At 35.3% G+C, this 8040-nt stretch overlaps 1 long non-coding RNA gene across 1 annotated transcript; it reads right to left on the reverse strand.

The window, feature by feature from the left end:
• Positions 1-6636: 6636 nt before the first annotated feature.
• LOC311300377 lies at positions 6637-8040 on the reverse strand. The gene is made up of 3 exons (XR_014629280.1): positions 7911-8040; positions 7402-7448; positions 6637-6927 (listed from the first exon to the last, which is right to left on the reverse strand). It is a non-coding gene; the product is annotated as an uncharacterized lncRNA (long non-coding RNA).

The raw sequence follows: 8040 nt of genomic DNA on the forward strand, positions 1-8040 counted from the left end.
CAAGACGTACTTGAGCAGGTGATATTATGCGCTTACGATGAGATGTGAACAGGGCCGTAGCTAGAGAATTCGGGGCCCCCCTAAAAAATATATTCATGCGGGCCCCCTTCACCAATATCATATACTGTACAGTAGATGAGCATGGAGGCCCAAATATAACAGAAGATGGTGATGTTGTTGTAAAACCTTTATTTTAAAAGTTAAATGTTTATATAAAATTACAGCTAATAAAAACTAACAAAAAGAAAGAAATAGTTGAATAATAAAACAAATTTTAAAAAAGTAACAGCAAAATAATGTTTTTCCCATCAGTCTGTTATAATTCATAAATCAAAAAGTAAAGAATGCAGTCAAATTTAAAAAATAAAATCATTTATTGTCTTATTTTTTTAATAAAGATAATATGGAACTGGTAATATTATTAAATAAATCTAATAAATGTATTCATCCATTTTTCTTGATGTAATAAATACTTCATCAGCCGGCAGGTCAGGTGCATAATGCAATGCGTCGTGACTCATGTACATTTTTTAACTCTTATGTTAAAAAGAGAAATTTTGACCGCGCAATCTTTCGGCCTTTGAAAAAGTGAATGTTTGAACTCTGGTGTATGCTAAATGAAAACAGGCGAACGGGTGTATGAATGTGTCTACAGGTGTATCTAACCCTAACAACTAATGACCAACTTTATTTTTGCTATTGTACATACATTTTATTCTTCTAACTGTTTGTCTTTGGTTAGCACAGCTGGAGAAGAACAACAGGGAAGTTGGAAGACACAGTAGAGGAACTACAGAATAAATATGGAGATAAAACAGCATTAAAAAGGATCAAGTCCATAGTGAAAAAAATCAGAAAAAAGAATATCAAACGTAGGAAAGATGTATAATTTACTTTGTTAGTAGTCAATATGTTTCTCAATCTTCAATTAGCTTTACTATAATGTTTACATGGTTTTGGTTGTGTATTTAATTGCTCATTTTTTAACAGATGGTGACGTTCAACAGCCTAACAACCTTCCACAACGACGCCAGCATAATATTTCTACATCATTCGGACAGCCATTAATTCAGAACCCTAATCAGCTTAACTTAACAATTGACCAGAAGAATGGTGGGACAATAGTTACTACAATCATGGTAGAAAACACAATATATGGTGATGTTAACATCGGTGCGGTGAGTGTCTGATAATTTAAGAGACAGTTGCTTAGTTAAGAAATGATTTGTGTATGTTATATATATTTATGTATGTGTATTTTTGTTTTGTTTTTTAAAGTTAGTCCATAGGGTGTGGAACTTTGCACAACTATTTACACGCATACTGTTTTTGACACATAGTGATTGTGAACATTCCTTTTTTTTTTCTTTTTTTTCTTTTTTAAATAATACATCTCTTTCATTTTGTGCCGGATGTTAAAAGATAAAGGTATTAGTTAACAACAATTAAAACCTTTAAATCAACATGAAGCCATAATATTAATCAATAAAATATGGTTAAATTACAGTACAATGACTTCCATAATATTTTATTTACAAAGTTGTGTGTCGTGAGTGAGACCTCGCAAAGATTACACCAATATTAGATTTCTTGTTGCGTGGTTGCACTATATGCCAGAAGCTTAGTCATCAACATCTAAACTAAACATTATCATGGTTTAGTTGTATTTTAAAACACTGGTTTTTTTTTTTTTTCAGGTTGATATTTGTAGAAATAAGCAAAATACATTTATAAAAACAAGTTAATGGCCTTGTGTCAGAACACAACAGGTCTTTTTATTGTAACTTTGAAAAGTGTAATACAGTATTTGATTTTTACAAATACCTAAACCAATGGGCCTAAGCCGTTGACCCCTGAAGTTATGACTTCTGAAGGCCTCTCATGTGTAGATTCGCTCGTTGAAAAAATGGTATTTTAATAGCTAAAATCATTGTCTGTATTCATAAAATATGTCCTCATGGGTGTAAAATGACCTCTGCCAATGATCTGACTTATCCTCGTAAGCGAAACATTTCTTATCTTTATTTACATGGGGCGGGTAAGTCCAAGGAGGCTTCCGTGTCGTTCCGCCATCTTGAAACACTATAATACCAGAGAGGGACAAAAAGCGCTAGCCTAACTCAACACGTTTCATCATCAACACTACTCAACAGCACATTCAAAAGGACCATCAAAATAGTGTTACATTAAAATTGACAAAAATTGTAATTCTGAATTAAGTAATAATTATAACAAAAAGTTGAAATTAAAATTGACTATGCGTCATAATTATGAGATGAAAAGTTTAAATGATGATGTACTAAATTGAAATTATGATAAAGTAAATATTCCATAGTGAAATTTTCTGAATTCTATATAATTGTATTTGTGAAAATGTTTCAGTACTGAAACAGCATTTATGAGTTTTTACATATCTTCTGCTTGTTTCTGCAGTTCGTGTAGGTCTCTAAGACTATAAATTACTAAAAATGATTATTGAATAACTTGAATTTTGTTGACAATGTAAAAAAAATTGACTTTCCATACCGGGAGTTGAACCCGGGCAGCGTGGATGAAAACCAGGAATCCTAACCGCTAGACCATATGGGAGGCACTGTGTGGGACAATATAATGCAGGATCATACTTATGCCGAGCCACAGGAAAAGGAATCCTCGTGGCCAAAAAGCAAAAATTTAATTTATCGGGATAGCTTTTCCCAGGTGGAAAGAGCTAATGAAGGAGAAAGAGGAACGCTGTAGGTGCCTGCTTTCTTCTCGACAGGTAAGTCAAAATTACGGTCTAAATGACAAGCTTTTTTCATTGCTTGGTTGTGTAAATCATTATATAGGCAGCATAATGGTAGAACATGTACAATTAAACTCGATGAAGCGCTATCGGAAGACATGTTGTCATAGATTCTTGACACATTACGGCTACCGCAGTTGCAACACGCATTTGAAAAAGCGAGTAGATGGGAGAACCACTAGATGGGAGAAATTCTTTTGGGAGGACTAACTTGTAGGGTCTTTAACAAAAAAAGCCTCCAAAATCGAGGAGGTCAAAGGGGATGCTTTATGCTATATAACTCTCCCCAAAGTCTGTTCATGCGGTCACCATAGGCTAATGCTAACATTTGAAACTTCTACATATATTTAAAGGGTAACATGTATGTGTGTTTCCACACTGATTAAGGATAGTTCGGGGGATACAAGTAAAAATGATCTTATACGATCTTATACTTATACTTTGAATTAAGACGAGTAAAATTAAATATTCGCTCAAGACAAACTTTACTTATCTGAAATTGTGTGGTGATTTTCCAAATGATACAACTTAGTCTAAATAAGAGCAATGTGGAGTCCTCAGATTTCTTAAAACAACACAACAACAAAACTTTGACAAAATGGTGTATGGACAAAAGATCTAAGACGCCCAAGCATACTTTTTGCTTTATTTTTTTTTATTTTTTTTATAATACACAAGTCTTCTTAGAAGATAAATAGAAGATATGATTTTAATAATACTTTGAAGATTTAATTTAAACAGTCTTTTAATTTTAAAAGATATAATTTAAACTTTTAAGGTTATGGTTTTAAATGAGAGAGAGAGAGAGAGAGAGAGAGAGAGAGAGAGAGAGAGAGAGAGAGAGAACCACTCTGTGATTTTATATTATATAATTTATATACTTTTAAAGAATAGAATGTTTTTCAACTTTAGTTAAATTAGCAAGATATTATTTTATAACCATATCATTTATACTTTTAAAGAACAGTATGTTTTCAACTTTAGTTTAATTAACACGATAATTATTTTAAAGAATAGAATTTATTTTTATTTTTTTTGTATGACATTGTTTAATCACAGTGTCTGAACAGCACGTTTCAAATGTCAGAGTTCAAATGTGAAGGCTGGGAGAGGGAATCCCGTGACACACACACACACACACACACACACACATAGACGCGTGGCCATCAATGGTATGGACATTGATGTGTTAAGAGCTTATTCAACTCTCTCTAAAAAATGTAAGATGATTTTTATTCTTTTAGTAAGATATATTGTATAAGCATTTCATTATATACTTTTAAAGGATAGAATGTTTTTTAAACATCATCCGACTGCTCAGCCCCGTCACTAAGTCACTAACACAGAAAATACGACCGCTGTGTAACAGATAATGATTGTTACAAAGACGTTTATATCAACGAATACAGACCGCTAAGTCAGCATAGAAAGTGCAAAGCAGGATGGACATAGACTAACCAAAGCGCAATAATTTATTTTAACCTGTCAGACGGCCTGCAAAAATGACCAGCATCAGTGTTTTTAAACAAATGACTGTTGACTTGTATACAAGTGACTTGTATGAACGCCAAGTCAGCATACAAACTGTGAGAGCACAGCGTTCATCCTATGAAGTCATCATCCTATGATTTTTTTTTTTTTTTTTTGACTGAAATAGCTGTCTTAATATCATATTTTATATTGAGTATGTTTTCAACGTTAGTTAGTGTGATATTTAGGAAACCCCATTCTCACTTTCACTGCTCTGGAATGTGAGGGGGGTCCGAACTCAGCCAGAGAGAACGCGCTCATAGACGCAGGCACGCTCGCCCCCCTCTTCCTGCCGACACACACACACACACACACACACACACACACACACACACACAGACGCGTGTGCCACTCTGAGTGCTCTGGTGAACTAATTCAGGAAAAAACAGTGTTTTTGTTTTACCAGTTTTAATAATGTATTGAATTTAAAAACATTATTACGACTTTTAATAATATATTACATTTAAAACATTTTTAAACCTTATGATTTTAGCCCTAACACAATGTCTCATCATGATCACTGAATACAACCCTAGGAGTCAGAGACCGTCAGGTGGTACTGTAAGAGAGAACCACTCTGTGATTTTATATTATATTATAAGCAATTAATTTATATACTTTTAAAAGAATAGAATGTTTTTCAACCTTAGTTAAATTATTTTATACTTTTAAAGAACAGTATGTTTTCAACTTTTTTGTGGTAGGTTTTAGTATTTAGTCAAATCCTTATTCATTTATTCTTTTGTGTGATAGACACCACACTGATTTTCATAACCTGTATGTTGTTTTTCTTCAGCGCTCTATAAACATTTAACTGCTTGTATAATTGTTTTTCAATGGTTGTGTGACACACTTTCAGTCTTTTTCTTCTCACTTTCACTGTTACCTCAGGAATGTCAGAGGACGCGCGCACAATCACACACACACACACACACACACACACACACACACAATACTCTGTCTTTTTTTCTCACTTTCCAAAGGGGCTCACAATGTACTCAGGAATGCTGAGGAGATGCTGACACATATCCCATATCCTATATATATATATAACAGAGCCTTCAAACTTTATGTCCAAAATCACATGATCAAAGCAAGGTCAATACGGCAAACCATAACAACATATGCCGGAAAGACACCGGAAGGCCACCTGTCAAAACACATGATCGAAGGGATAGGGAGGGTCAATAGGTCAAAAACTAACTGTCAAAACCACATGATCGACGGATAGGGAGGGGCAATAGGTCAATCTAGAACAATAGAGACCGGAAGGACACTGGAAAGGTCAACCGGAAGGTCAATGACAACCGGAAGCCATCAATCATTTTGACACATGGTGCCCTATATTAACTACTAGCACTCACTTCCTGATAGCTGAGTGACTGCGGAGACTCAAACTGAGCTTGACGACGTAGATGTGACGTGAGCAACCCGTCTGTCTTCTAGTAGCTGTGCCGAGAGAAATCTGAATCATTCCCTTCCGAAACCTGCAGAGACGGAGAGTGTGAGTAGGAGCTGTCCATGAGCTAGGACCAGGAGAAACTTTATGACTCTCTATGGGCTTCTCCCTTGACTTTATCGGACTTTATGCCTCCACGTCCCCCCGATTGACTGCGAGCTTCTCTTCCTGTCTCTACGGTAATTTCCAGAGAGTCGCGTGGTTATGATGCAATCGTTAGCCTGTTTTTACAAAAACTGCTTCTACGGGGCCATAACGTAAGATACAAGGTAATGGAGCCTTTTATACATTGTCGTGTTTCTTTAGAAATAAATAATGGACAAATGGAGTCTTTCAATGCCTCAGATGTAAAGTTATTCGCAGTCAAAGTGACGCCAAAATGAATGGGAGTCAATGGAATGCTAACAGCAGGAGATGGCTTGATAGCCAATGGCGGCCCCTTGGGGTGGTACGGAAATCGAGAGCTCGATTACCCCCCTGCATCACGCCCATATTGTACTGGTGCCCACCGGTGTTTTGCTGGGAAAGTGCGCATTTCATTTCATGCTCACGCATATGAACGCATGAAACGCATTGAAGTAGAAGCAGGTGGAGGGACTTTATCGCATCATCAGACATGTGACACTTTGCTCACAGCTGATTGGTCCAAGTTCGGTTTGCAACCTCTTACCTGGAACATCACCTGTCCCGGACCAGGTTAGCCGTGGAGCGTAAGGCGATGAACACTGCTAAAAGCCAAACCACTTTCATGATGCTTAAAACCCAGAGTTAGCGCAAGCTAAACTGAAACATTCCTGCTAGCCACCTAACCCGGCTTCATGGTATAGGCCCCTGATCATTTATTTACACATGTAAACTTTACCATGAATATGAAGATGATACTCCTGTCGCTCCAGCTCTGTCTGATCATTAGTGTAACGGACTCTTAAAATGTATTTTCCAGCATCACTGTAGATCAGATCCTTGATGACGACGTCACATGATCCTTCTTTAAATACTCGTCCATTTTCACTCTTACAATCGTCTTTCTTACAAATAAGGATGTTTTTTGACAGTCTGCTTAAAATAATATCAAAAATCTCTCTGGCTTGAGATTCACATGTCAGGATGACATTTTCTCCTGTTTTCCCCGTCACAGATGCAGAAGGGGATCCTGCAAATACAGACAGAATAAAATTGATTCAGTACAAAGTATCAATACTGAAAAATACATGTAGTGTGTTTTCCCTGATCCGTAATCAATTTCATCATAAACTATTCTTATTTTAGTCAACGGGATTGATTAAATAAACACACACACACACACACACACACACACACACACACACACATATATATAGACAACAATATTAGCTGTTCCACATTTTAGCATTTATAAATGTTGATGACATTAGTATAAATCAGTATCAGATGTGTCAATGAAGTTTTAGTAAAATACTGAACAATGTTAATTAATAAATTAAAATGAAATTAACTGCATAAGTCAATGATGTCATGGTGTGGAAATTTCCACCTTCAATCCACAAACATCAACAAAAGTGACTTGGCTGAGTGACAGGACAGAGAAACAATCAAACTCTGAACTGAAAATCAAAAAAATGGTTCCAATTTGTATAAAAATACTGACCGCTATATTTGATCAAGCAAAACAGCAGCAGAAGAGGATTCGAAAACCTGAGAAAACAGTTTGTCACAGATTCAGGCTAATAATAATTACAAACACATTTAGAGATAAAATGCTTTCCTGAGCAGAAAAATATTATTAAACATTGACTATCATTTAGTCTGTTTATTTAACACATGTGCATCTTACATGACAAAAATGACAAATAAGAAACATCAACCTATAATCTGAATCATTGCTTTAATAAATGATTCCTGTTTAATACTGAAAATGATCAGTCAAACTCAAGCAACAGGCGTTAGAAATTCAATAACAATCTAATAATTGCATTATTATTGTAATAGTAAATTTTAATCATTATATATTAAACTATCATCATTGTTGTCTTCATAATCATATTAATGTACACATTCATCTGCGTCACTAGCAGGTTTAGTTTTCCACAAACAGAAACGCAACAATAAAATAATAACAACACATGCTGGATTTATATTTAAAAACATGAAGCTTACATGGTGAAAGTTTTGCAGGAGTCTTTCATCAGGTTTCAAAACTTTGTAAACAGCACGTTTAGCGAAATTTTAAATGTAGGAAATAAAACCGAAAGTATGCTATCCTATGTTTGCTGGAGCCTCCAGAAAC

The sequence above is a fragment of the Rutilus rutilus genome (assembly GCF_951802725.1).
Source record: "Rutilus rutilus genome assembly, chromosome: 11".
Classification (NCBI taxonomy): Eukaryota; Metazoa; Chordata; class Actinopteri; order Cypriniformes; family Leuciscidae; genus Rutilus; species Rutilus rutilus.